The following is a 14,443-nucleotide window of genomic DNA, read 5'->3' as shown; positions in this document are numbered from 1 at the left end:
ATTCCCGCTGTACCTGGACCAGACTCTGACCCATTAGACCTAAATCCACTTTATGCTTCATCCCCCAGTCTTCAACCAGAAGCAGATTCTGAACTTCAACCAGAAGCAGAATCTGAACCTCAAACTCTAAATCTTAGCCCTCCAAACTCTCCACCTCATTCACCTGAACCTGAACCTGAACCTGAACTTACCATACCTACCCTTGAGGAAGCCATCAGGCAGGTAGCAGAAGCTTCAATCCAGAAGATCAAGTCTCTGGCTAACAACTCTCAAGTCAGTGATGATCCTAAATCTGTTAGGACACACTGGAACAGAGTCATTAGTTGGATGACCTCTGAGTCTTATAGGCTGAAGAGTGTCTCTGAACAAGTCAGAAATGGCTACATCAGAGATGCTGAGGAAAGACTCCAGGAGAGATTAGCTAGAGAGGCTGAAGCCAGAAGGCTTGAGGAAGAAAGGTTGGCTAAGGAAGCTGAAGAAGAAGCAAAGAGACTAGAGGAAGAAAGACTGGCAAAAGAAGCAGAAATCCTAAGACAACAAGAAGCTGAAGCTAAGGCTCTGGCAGATGCAGAAGCTCAAGCTGCTGCAGAAGCTGAAGCCCAGCAGGCTCTGACTCAGGGGGAGTCTTCAACTGCTGTTCCCATGATTCTTCAGACTCTGAAGGACCTTAAGGAAGATCAGAATATCCTCCGAGACAGAATGGACAAGCAAGATACGGTCAATGAGAATATCCAGAAGATGCTTGCCATGATCTTGCAGAAATTGCCTCAGAACCCTTAGGCACTTAGGATTTTATGTTTTGCTTGCTTTCTTGTTTTTGCTTTCTTGTTTTGCTGACTCTGATGTCTTGTGTTCTCTTGGTTTTCGTTTCTGTTATATTTTAATACAATGTTTTGTTTTTCTCTTCAATCATTTATTTTCTATGTCTTTTTGATTCTGACAAAAAGGGGGAGAAATCATTAAATAGCTCTGATGAAAATTGTCTAAAAACCTTAAGCACTCTGCAACAATTGTAGAAATAGCTCTGATAAAAACAGCCCTGATTAAATAGCTCTGATTAAATAGCTCTAACATTAAATTTAAGAAATTGCAGAAAGTTTTCAGAAATCTCATTACTTGGAAAGCTCTGGTAAGAACTTCTGAACTCCCTAGCACTAACTCAGGGGGAGCTTCTGTCTATCTGATCTTATTTCATTCATGTTTCATCTGCTATTTTAAGTAGTTTTGTCATCATCAAAAAGGGGGAGATTGTAAGAACAAAAATTGTTCTACAACAGATTCCTTGATTTTGATGATAACAAAGGATGAAACCAAAAATGGCACCCTAACGAAAAGTTTCTAAGTGTGCAGGGTTCTAAAGAAAGAAGAAATAAATCTGATGATGTCATCAGATGCACAACAAGATCAGATACAAATTCTCAAGTATCAGAAGCATCTGAAGTGGAATTTCGTTCAAGAAACTCTGACTCTGGACAAAACTGCAAAGTATCAGAAGCATCTGAACATGAAGTAAAGTCTAGAAGCTCTGATTCTGGAGAAACGTTATCTGTATATCTGAAAGTTATCAGCGCCATCTGAACTCTCAAGAGATCAACATCAGAAGCAAGATTCCAAGATTCTCCAGAAACATAAATACTTTGATTATGGATTTGCTAATCATGAAAGAGTAACGTTGAAGACAAGTAAAGTTTTTCAAATAGATTTCCTAAGCAGAGAAAGAGACGTTAATCTCCACTTCCAAGAGAGAAGATACTACTTGTGGTAAGTAGTCACTTCAAAGATGAAAAGTTAAATTGCAGAAGCTATTTAAGTGATGGAGTAAACTCAGTTTAATATCCACCAGATTCAACTCTACTCCAACTCATATATAAATAGAGATGCAATCAACATTCAGTAACAAGAAATCAACTAGCCAAAACTATACTGAATTATTTCACGCTCAAGAAAATCATCTTTGCTCTCAAAGAATTTCACTAAGCTTTTGCTTATTAAGTGAAAAATCTGTTCTTAAGTTTGTAATACTTGCTTTCCTAGAAGCACTCTAGATTACATATCTTGTATCTTTTATTTGTTTGATTTCCTCAAGTGACTCTGTGTAGTCAGTAGACTTGAGAAGACTAAGAGATTTTCTTCTCTCTTAGGTGTTGTTTGTAATCTTTCAAGATTAGTGGATTAAGTCCTTGTTGAAGGCGAAATCACCTTGGCCGGGTGGACTGGAGTAGCTTTGTGTTATAAGCGAACCAGTATAAAATCATTGTGTGATTTTCATTTTGGAAAAGCGCTTATTTTTCAAACAATTCAAACCCCCCCTTTCTTGTTTTTCTCACCTTCAGGTCAAACATCACAAGACCATAAAAATGGCTCTACAATATTTTCAAGCATTTAATCAATCAAAAAACAATTTAAAAATGAATTAAAATACATTTTAATTTGGTCAAAACCTAAAATCCTTTCAAAACATCAAATAAATGGCCAAGGGATTTATCCTAGGTCAAACAAGGTCAAAGGACCTTAGACAAAAAATGTCACTATTTTTGAAAAGTCAGAAGTATTTTTAAACAATTAAAAATATGCACAAAAACATTTAATTCATGAAAAATACCAAAATTAATTCAAAAAATAATTTTAATTCAGAATATGGAAGAGAAAAATATTTAAAGATTTTTGGTGAAAGTCCCATATTTTTTGGATTAAAATAAAATTTCTATGAATTAAATAAAATAAGTGGATTAAATGTAAAATCAAAAAATAAAAAGAAATTGGAAAAAACGAGGGCCATCAGATCTCCCTCATTAATTGAGGTGGCAGATCTGATGGCCAAGCGTGCTCGTTCTACCAAAGGTCCTAGTCAAGGTGTAACATCAAAGGTAATCAGATCACATGGCTGAGATTAAAACGTTTGAAACAAATCAGAAGGTTAGGAAGGTGACAACACACCACCGGAGCCCTAGCTCCGGTTTTCTTCTCCGGTGGACCTCATTGGAATGGTCCACCCTCAACCCAATGAAAAATGAAAAGTGAGTACATATTTTTTGAAGGAAAAATGCTCAGGAGCACGAATTTGACCTTCATTTCTTCCAATTCCAAGTATATAGAAACATACATGGATTTGAAATTTGAGATTCATGATCTGAGTTGCTTCGATTTGACCTCAAAGTAACTCAATCTTGTTACCTACATTGGTAGGACTTCAACAAAACAAAAATCAAAGAGAATAGTGTAGAATTGAGAGAGAATCGAAGGCTTATATTTTCTGAAAAATCACCTTCGGGTAGCTTCAAATTGGCTTGATCTCGATCTGAATTTGCTTGATTCTTCCTCCTCTTGCTTGCAGTGATCAATTGAGATGGAAAAGGCTACGAATCCTTGGAGTTTAAACTTCAAAATAGAAGGTGAAATTCAAACTCGATTTCAAAGAAATCTTCAAGGAATTATATGGTGTGAGGTTCTGAGTTCTCTTGGCAAAGCTTAGGCAAGGCGTGTTTGTCATTTCTGAGGCAATGAGCTTGTTTAAATATGCAATGGGATTCCTTTTTTCACCCTTTGAAAATTTGCCAAATTTGGCAAGTTGGTGCGTGGATGCATGGGAAATGATTTGGGCCCAATTCATGATGCAATTACATTCCAATTCGTGTATAATGGATCCTGAAATGTTAACATGTGAGAATGCAAAAGGAAATGGACAATTGAATTCAAATCTTGCCAAAACAAACCTATGAAAGGAACCATGCACAAGTCCCTAAATCATGGCCAAATAAGATGATCTTGGACTTTTTGGAAAGGACAGATCAAGAGGAAAAACTTTCATATTGAACATTTTTTCATTTGGAACGTGGATCATGATGAATTTTGAGGTGGAAGTTTAGGAGATCAGACATATTTGAAAATTTTCTAAGTACCTAGTCAAATGACCACTTCTTCCACCTTGAATAACTTTTGCTATGAGCTTCAAATGGAAAGAGTTCCTTCATAAAAGTTGTAGCTATTTCAAACCTCTTAAATTTAGTCACAAATTTGACATCATATGTATTTGTCATGAGGGAGATATGCATTTTAGATGTTGAGGAAAATTTCTTGTTCAATGGTAATGGCCCAAAATGACCTATAATGTTTCCTCTTGGCACATGCCCTTGCAAGTTCAATTTGACGTTTCTCAAAGAATAAAAGTTGGAGAGGACATATTTAAATTAATCATGAAACTTGTATGGCCTTCATATCATAAAAATGGAGCAAGGTATGGTCCTTGGTAGTTGACCTCCTAACTAGGGCACAAACAAAATGACCTATAATCTTTCCCCATAAAAAAATGACTTTACAAGCAAAACTAGCTCTTTATGTCAACCTGGAAGTTATTTGGAATGTCATAAAGAGTAACTTTTCTCTTAGAAGCATTTTCATATGATAAAAATTGTAGGAGATAGGGTCTAGTGAACTCCAGTTTTGACCAGTTGACTTTCTCTAGTCAACCACCGTGAACCAACTTGCAAACTTAAAGTTCTATTGATATTTGGAACTAATGGAGATCATATATGTACAAGATGATGTAATATGAAGTATCCCTTGAAATATTTGATCAAATATTGAATAAACTTACTGAGGAAGTCACACAAGATACCCATATGAACTAGGGCTTCCAAGGCAAACAAGCTTCAAACTCTTGATGATTTCTTGATCAAAATGATAAATGAAGATCATGGGGATCCATATATGATGTATAGAACCAATGTGAACTATTCCTTGATTGATCTCCTTTCACCTAGAGTATCAAACCCTAATTGTGAGCTTGATGAGGCCTTGGTGGATGCACACACTACCTACAAAAGAAACAAAGTTATACATAGACATATTTTTTGTTTTTTTGGTTAGTAAATAATGAAAAGCAAAGTATGATACAATAAAATATGTTTGGTGATCTCTCTTAATGCAAACCCAATGAATGAGTGGTAGGAAGGATGCTAAGGTGTGATCCCAAAGCCAATGCAAATGATGAGATAACATGAGGGATCTTAGGGTCAAAATTGGGGTCTTACAGCTTCCCCTATTTAAGGACATTCTAACTGAGGATGTGAAGGTTAAAATCTTCGTATCAACTCAGTAGAATGGACTTAAATAACAAAATAAGGAAACAAATTTTGGTCCCTAAGAGATCTCATGATGCATATGATATGATATGAATGTTAAAATATGTTGCCACAAAGGAAAAGAATCCGGAAGAGACTGAAGGTCCACGGGAGCACCATGCATTCCATAAGGAAAACTCACAGGGGAGACGGAGACTCTGGGGGTGGGGGGATAAAAAGTTATGCGTAGGCCAGGCTACGACTTGGAAACTGCTAGAGACACGAGGGGATTTCCATGAAAATAAATTAATGAAAATACGCGGTTGGGGGATCAGGAAAATCTGCAAGGGAAACGGGTAGATCAGGACAAAGATGAAATACTCAGGAAATATGCACTCAAACTCAAGTGGGGAAGAATGGACTTCAACACAGGAGTACAAGAGATATATTATCTATTACGGATTACTAAGTACATAGATAATATACTCTGATAGAGGGACATCCGTTACCGGTTAGGGTAAACATATCAAGGATGACTCACTGAGAAAAAGAGGTATATTTCTTACCTGTTACTGGGTAAGAATAACCTACTGGGGAGAGAACTCAAATAGGATTTACAACTACTGGTTACTGGGCAGAAGACCAAAGAGAGAGTATTCATCACCTATTTAAAGTGAGCATACCAAGGATAAACTCAAAGGAAGAATATCCATCATCGGTTAGGATGAACATATCAAGGATATACCGCCTAGGGAAAGAGGAAGAATATTCGTTACCGGTTAGGGTAACCATATCAAGGATAAACTGCTGGGGAAGAATAGGAATTATATGTTTCAGTTACTGGATAGAATACCAAAGAGAGAAAATTCGTCACCGGTTAGGATGAACATATCAAGGGTAAACTCAGCAAGGGAAAGTAGGAATTATAACTCTCGGTTATTGGGTAGAATACCGATGAGGGAGAGAAAATCTGTCACTAGTTAAAGTGAACATATCAAGGATAAACTCTCTGGGGAATAAAATAGGGATTACAACTACCTTTTTACTGGGTAGAAAACCAAAGAGAGGAAGAATATCTATCACCGGTTAGGATGAACATATCAAGGATAGACTACCTGGGGAAACATGAAAATGAATTCGCTGGGGAAAAATTGAAGTGGCAGATCCGATGGCCATCATCTCCGGCAAGCTCACCGGACTGGTCAAATAAAAAATGTTCCAAAATGGATGGATCATATACTAAATTGAATAGAAAAATGCAAGGAATCCAAATATGACCTACAGTTCTTCCAACCCTCACTCTATAATCAGAAAAGCAGAGTTGAAATTCGAGGTACCAAAACTGAGTTGCTTCGATTCAACCTCAAAACAACTCAGAATCATTGCCTACATTGGTAGGACTTCCGTCATCCACAAATTAAGCCAATATCTTAAGAAATAAGATAGAATTGAAGAGTTGAAAATTGAAGAAATTCACCTTCGGGTAGCAGCTTTGGAGATCAATTCTTGACGCAATTCCCATTCCATAATATATTGATTGTAAGTCTTTCCATTTATTAGAGGTTAGTGGCATACTTGTTGATTGGATCCAAGTTGGATCCCTCCCTCTTAAATGTTGTGAAACACTCATTATTGGTGGATGTTTGGTTGAGTATTCTTCCATTGATAACAAAATATCGTTAAGCTTTTGTTAAAATTAATCCACCAATATTTGAAATTTTTACCATGAACTACGAGGTTTTGATCCCTCATTTTTATGTTGGTACGTAGGCATAAGACCGAAGGTCTTGTCAAACACAAAAATATAATAAATGAATTCTTTTCTCATCCCCCCATTCTATTTTTTAGCAAACATCACTTTTAACTAAAACACTTGCACACAAAAAAGGGCTCCCTAAGAATACCTAGGACACTTTGGGTGCTAATACCTTCCCTCTGTGTTACCAACCCCCTTACCTATAATCTTTGACATTTTATTAGTTTTGATTTGAAACTTTCTTATCTTTGGGTTTTGTTCGTACTTTTTCCCTTTTCCTTTGGAAACAATAAAACCGTGGTGGCGACTCTTGTTTGTTTGGCGTTGACCTAACCAATAGCTCAGTGGTCATGAATTTACCGCTACAGAAAGAAAGTGGCGACTCTGTTGGGGAGTAGTCCTCAGTGGGTTTAGCCTACTTTTGTGTGTGTATTATTTGTTGATGTTTGATGTTTATATATATTGTTTGCGTGATACTCTCTATCTGTTGTGCTTAGTGATCTCTGAGTGGTGAGATAAGTTCTAACCTGAACTTTAGTGCAATTTAAGATAGGAAGATGGTATAGTCATGTTCGACTTGTGTGGAGTAGTCCATAATGAGTTGTCTTGAGATCCATTTACTCAGTGGAGACCCCTTTGGAATTACTGACGTCACACGAGTAAGTCGTGGATAGGCATTACTTTTTCTGACCTGGGAGTCCGAGAAGTTAAGGACCGTAGAACATTTAACCCAACTTGGCCTATTTATGACATAGTCTGGAGATTGTTCGAGTGTAGACTAGATAATGTAGTGTGGAGATTGTTCGAGTGTAGACTAGATAACTCTTGAGATTACTATGGGTTGATGAGTCAGTCATCCTAACCTATAATATCCGACATATGGGATCACGACTATGGGAACTTTTTAGAACATGATCTACAAGTTTTTATCCTTAGTACACTCCTTTGTGGTGGTTCTTAACCTAACTTCATGCTCGTGACTCACAACAAACCCTTTGATTCTCGGTTGATCCAATAAGTCTCATCAATATCAATGGGTCTTGAGTGTTGATAACGTGAAAACCATAATCCAGCAAAATGGATGATTGGTCTTGATAATGGTTTGTCTTGACCCATCTTGTGGCCTTTGTTTGTGTTTGCCTTGTGTGTGATCTCTTGTGTGTGATTTTTGTATTCATGCATACATACATGATGCGTGCTTTTCGCAAGTATACGAACGCGTCAGAGTAATATAAAAGATTATCGAATCCACAGAGACCAAGTGTCAATCTATCGTTATCTGTCGTTATGGTATTTGTCAAAGGCAATCAAAATAAGTGTTTTTGTAGTGTGCAATAAAAAGTAAAGTGTTGAAATAAAGATATAATTGATAAAGACAGGGTCGAATGTAATTCACGTAATCAATGGATAATCCAAGTACTTGCTAATAGAGCTACTTATGGGCAGTGTTTCCTACTTTAAAAAGAACTAATTTAACAGGAACTGTCGCTTTCGCGTATTCAGAACCGAGTTGTACTCCCTAATCAAACCCTCTTATTGTCACTTATAAAAAGGCGCGCATTGCGTTAGAGTAGTAAACCTATTTTTAAGAAATATAGTATCTTGACCAAGTTGAAGAGTATTACAACCTGGATTTCTTAACCAAAAGAGGTTCTCACGAACCAGACTCTAAACTTATAAACATTCTAAATTTGACAGTACCAACTGTGCTAGCAGTGTTAGGGTTGACAATATAAATTAAGGAACTAAAAAATTCAATTGTCAACCGCTCATAGGTAGGTTCTTTATTGGAAAAGAAATTATGCAAACCTAAATGATCTAATAAATGAAATATGTTATGATAGATACCTAAAGTGTAGAGACAGTCTTCGTCAACATACCTTGTCGGGAGGATTTCCCGATTTTGCAACCGTTCAATAATTTTTCTTTGTCGATCCCCCGGTTTCCCTCCTTGAAGAATGAATCCGTTAAACTCCATTTGAATGCTCTTGAAAAGTGATGAAGAAGATGAAGTGGTTTGTGAAAAGGTTGGATTTTTACAAAATCCGACGAATGAAATCGAAAATGGAAAGTGGAATAATGATTTGTGTGGTGTGGTGGTTAGAAAAGTATGAGCTTTTTGTGGGTTCAAGGATGTTTTTCCAAGGTGAAAAAATGGGTTTGGGAGGTTGTGAGTTGAAAAAATGGTGAAGAAAGGGGTTCTGCCCCGACCATTTACAGACGCTGTGGCGGGCGCCACAGGTCCTATAGTGGGCGCCACAAGGCAAAATTTGGTTGGGCCAGATTTTGGTCCTTTGGTTTGGGCTTCTCTTGTCTTTTGGCTTTGAGGGGTCTGGATAACATTTGTCTTGTGATTCTCCTAGTATCTTTGACTTGCATAATTTTATAAAAGTAAAAAAAACAAAAATAAAAAGTGAAACTGGAACAAAAACAAAAACATAAATTAAATATAAATAAATATATAACTGAAAAATTAAAATGCAAATAAAATAAACATAAAACATATGTAGATAAATATAGAAATACTAATATATAGATGTAGTTTATATAATATTCCAAATGCGATAATATAAGATGAGTTATGTAAATATGAGAAATATAAAAAAAATTAGATAAAATAAGATTAAATGGTGAGATCATATAGTGGGGATGTCATCTTCCTGAGAGGAACGACGGAGCATGGCTACTTCTTGCTTGAGTTCTACGATCTCCTGATATAGACAGTCGGCTTCAGTAGCATGGGTGAGATCAGACACTCCCATCTGTAAAGTAAGGTCAACCACCTCCTGTCTAAGCGCTGCGATCTCTCTACGACACTCAGCAATCTGAGTGCGGATGTCGGGTGTCTGCAATGAAAGATTATTAGAGAAAATAGTGATTCTGGGAGATGGTGGTGTAGGTGTGTATTCAGCAATGGGTGGCGATCTCGGTTCCTCAACGGTCTCTCCCTGGCCCTCTAGAGCATAACTCCAATTCGCTGGATCATGCACACTGGTCATCATAGGGTCTGGCAGTGTGAAATAGTGAATAGCCTCACCGTCGACTAGCAATCGGAACTGACATGGGTGGAAAGAGGCTCTCCTCATCAATCCTCTGGTCAAACAGAAGTCGATGTCCATGGTCGTGTACCCACAGTAGGTCCGAAGATGTAACAGCTTGCGAGACAGACCTAAAGCGACAACAATTTGCGTGATGATTCCGCCAACATGGATGACTCCTTCGGTAGATCTGGAGATACCGCTGAGACTGTATAATAAAAAGTTCCCACATGCCACTGGGCGAGACTGGGATGCACAAAATAATAGGAAGATTTCCTCTTCACTCAGTAGTGTCTCTGCATCCGGCTTTCCCAGGAAGGAATGTGCTAATATCATCTGAAAGTATCTGAAGGCGGGGTTATGTATGACATGAGACAGCTGCATAGATGGATCCTGGCTTCCGCCACCTGATATATCACTCCAAAACTTCTCAACCTCCTTACCCAGGAAATATCCCATAGGTGTCTCCGGGATAGCATCAGGAGTAGTCTGGAAACCCAATAAGTCTCCGAACTCTTTCTGGCTGAAGGAGTACTCAACTTTGAAAAGCCTGAAAGCAGCATACCCATCTGGTCCAGAATATGGGTCATAGTCGAATGAACTCAGGAACTCCAAAGTCAGGTTCCTATATATGTTACTCAAGTCATCAACAAACTCGTCCCAGTGAAACTGGTGGCTAAGGAATCGGATACTCGGCTCGATACCCAGTGCCTCCATACAGTGCTGATTAGGATAACGTGTGGGTGCCATAGGGCGCTGATACAAAGCGATGTAGCACTCCCTCTGAGCATTATCTTTATAGGCCACATGCATGTCATCAAAATCCTGCATCCTGTAAAGGTTAAGAAAGTGATCCTGAAAATACAAACCATTCAAATCTTAGTCTTAATGCAAAATATGATAAAATAAAATAAAATAAAAAAATAAAAAAAAATAAATGCGCAAAAGTAAAATGAAAGAAAAACCATGGGTTGCCTCCCACACAACGCTTGTTTAACGTCATTAGCTTGACGATTAGAATTTATACACCTGTAGTAGTAGGGATTGGTGGATCAATCAGGGTGTGGCTTGAGTAGTATGCTGGAATATCTCCTCCTTCGTAGAGCTTCAGTCTTTGTCCATTTACAATGAATGTACTACAGGTATCGTTCTTGATTTCTACGGCTCCGGATCTCAGAATCTTGGATACTTCGAAAGGACCAGTCCATCTTGAGCGTAGCTTTCCAGGGAAGAGTCGTAACCTAGTGTTGAAAAGGAGAACAGGATCGCCTATATTGAAGTATTTCTTTACTATTCTTTTGTCGTGATAGGCTTTTGTCCTCTCTTTATATATTTTTGCATTCTCGTAGGCAGATTGCCTAAGTTCTTCTAATTTATGAATGTCTAGGGTACGCTTTTCTCCAGCGGCTTGGTAATCTAAATTCAAAGTTTTAATGGCCCAATATGCCTTATGCTCTAATTCGAATGGTAAGTGACATGATTTTCTATAAACTAGTTGATAAGGAGTAGTTCCTATAGGGGTTTTGAAAGCGGTTCTATAGGCCCATAATGCTTCTTGAAGCTTCTGAGACCAGTCTCTCCTAGAAATAGAAACAGTTTTCTCTAGGATTTGTTTTATCTCCCTATTAGATACTTCTACTTGGCCACTAGTTTGTGGGTGGTACGGTGTTGCTACTCTATGCCTAACTCCATATTTTCTTAAAAGTTTGTCAAATATTCTCGATATAAAGTGTGATCCTCCATCGCTTATGACTAAACGTGGTGTTCCAAATCTAGGGAATATATAGTTTTTAAATAGTTTGATTACTACCCTAGTGTCGTTTGTGGGTGCAGCTATAGCTTCAATCCACTTAGACACATAGTCTACAACTACTAAGATATACTTGTTTCCTAAGGATGGTGGAAAAGGTCCCATGAAATCTATACCCCATACGTCAAAGAGTTCTACTTCCTGAATGTTTCTTAGAGGCATTTCATCACGCCTTGAAATGTTTCTAGTGCGTTGGCATCTATCACACTTGACAATGCAAGCATAGACATCACGCCACATGGTAGGCTAGAATAGGCCAGCTTGAAGAATCTTGGCGTATGTCTTAGATGTGCTTGCATGTCCACCATAAGGTGCAGAATGACAATGCTCGATAATATTATTTACCTCTTCTTCTGGATCGCAACGACGAAAAATGCCATCTTTACCCCTTTTGAAAAGGAGCGGTTCGTCCCAATAGAAGTTTCTCACATCGTGGAAGAATTTCTTCTTGCGGTGGTAATCAAGATCAGGGGGTACTATATCAGCAGCTAGGTAATTAACGAAGTCTGCATACCAGGGTACATTACTTATTGCTAAGGAATTTTGGGGGTGCTCATAAGGATCTAGGTTATTATCTTCAATGGTTTCTACTCTAGCGATCAGTCTATCATAGGAAAAATCATCATTTATGGGTACTAGTTCTAGTTTTAGATGTTCTAACCTAGAAAGGTGATCGGCTACTACATTTTCAGTGCCTTTTTTGTCTCTTATGTCTAAATCAAACTCTTGTAGTAATAGAATCCATCGGAGTAATCTGGGCTTGGCATCTTTTTTACTTAATAGGTAACGAATGGCAGCATGATCGGTGTAAACTATAATTTTTGCTCCTACTAGATAAGATCTAAATTTGTCTATAGCGAAAACTACAACGAGTAATTCTTTTTCAGTTGTTGCATAATTAAGTTGGGCAGCATCTAGGGTTCTACTGGCATAATAAATGGCATGTAATTTTTTATCTTTCCTTTGTCCTAGAACGGCTCCAACTGCATAATCACTAGCATCGCACATTATCTCGAAAGGTTCCGACCAATCAGGTGGTTTCATAATGGGTGCAGATACTAACGCTTGTTTTAAAAGATTAAATGCGTCATTACATTTTTCATCGAAAATGAATTCAGCATCTTTCATTAAAAGTCCGGTTAAAGGTTTAGTTATTTTGGAGAAGTCCTTAATAAAACGCCGGTAGAATCTAGCGTGTCTAAGAAAGCTTCGGACTTCTCTGATGGTTTTTTGGGGTTTTAGGTTTTCTATAACTTCTATTTTAGCTCTATATACCTCTATACCTTTTTCAGAAACTATATGTCCTAAAACTATTCCTTCGGTCACCATGAAATGACATTTTCCCCAGTTTAGCACGAGGTTTACCTCCACGCATCTCTCCAGGATTTTCTCAAGGTTAGCAAGACAATTGTGGAAATCAAATCCGCAAACCGAGAAATCATCCATAAACACTTCCATGATACCATCTAGGTAATCTGCAAAGATTGACATCATGCAGCGTTGGAAAGTAGCTGGGGCATTACAGAGGCCGAACGACATTCGTCTGTAGGCAAAAGTTCCATAAGGGCATGTAAAGGTAGTTTTTTCTTGATCTTCGGGGTGGATAGGTATTTGGAAGAATCCAAAGTATCCATCCAGATAGCAGAAGTAAGAGTGTCTGGCTAGACGCTCCAACATCTGGTCAATAAATGGTAAAGGGAAATGATCCTTCCTAGTTGCTTTATTTAATTTTCTATAATCTATACACATCCACCATCCTCCTTTTAAACGTTTTGCTACATGTTCGCCTTTATCGTTTTGCACGACTGTGATGCCTCCCTTTTTAGGTACTACATGCACAGGGCTCACCCACTTACTATCCGAGATCTGGTAGATGATACCTGCCTCAAGTAACTTAAGAACTTCCTTTTTAACAACATCACTCATTATAGGGTTTATTCTTCTCTGATGTTCCCTAGAGGGTTTTGAATCTTCTTCGAGCGAAATCCAATGCATGCATACGGATGGACTTATACCTTTCAGGTCAGAGATATTATATCCTAAGGCTGAGGGATATCTTTGTAAAACGTCTAAAAGTTGGTTCGTTTCCTTTTGGCTCAAGGTAGCACTGACTATAACTGGACGGTTCATCTTTTCATCGAGGAACTCATATCTCAGGTTCTTAGGCAGTTCCTTAAGTTCTAAGGTTGGTTTCTTATGGCATGGCATAGGATCTGGGGTAAGGGATAAACATTCGTAAAGGTTATCATCGATGTAGGGTTTCTTAAAGTCATCATCTTCCCTTATGAGAGTTGATGGTAACTTAATTGTTTTTATAATTTCTTTTTGTTCTAATTCTCTAACACATTCATCAATGATATCTAAGGCATAACACGAGTCTCCCATCACAGGTGCCATAAGAAATTTCGAAAGTATAAATTTTATTTTATCGTCACCTACCTCAAACGTCAACTTTCCTTTCTTGACATCTATTATGGCTCCTGCAGTCGATAAGAATGGTCTACCTAGAAGGATTGGTATATCATTGTCCTCTTTGATGTCCATGACAACAAAATCAGTAGGGATAAATAACTGACCTATCCTAACAGGAACATCTTCTAAAATGCCTATCGGATATTTAACAGATCTATCGGCTAACTGAAGTGACATCTTAGTCGGCTGTAATTCTCCTAAGTTTAACCTCTCACAAACTGCTAAAGGCATTAGGCTCACACTAGCTCCTAAGTCTAGAAAATCTTTTTCGATGACATGATTACCCAAAAGGCAGGGAATGGAAAAT

This window comes from Lathyrus oleraceus, chromosome 5, assembly GCF_024323335.1.
Source record: "Lathyrus oleraceus cultivar Zhongwan6 chromosome 5, CAAS_Psat_ZW6_1.0, whole genome shotgun sequence".
Lineage (NCBI taxonomy): Eukaryota > Viridiplantae > Streptophyta > Magnoliopsida > Fabales > Fabaceae > Lathyrus > Lathyrus oleraceus.
This window is presented reverse-complemented; position numbering follows the sequence as displayed.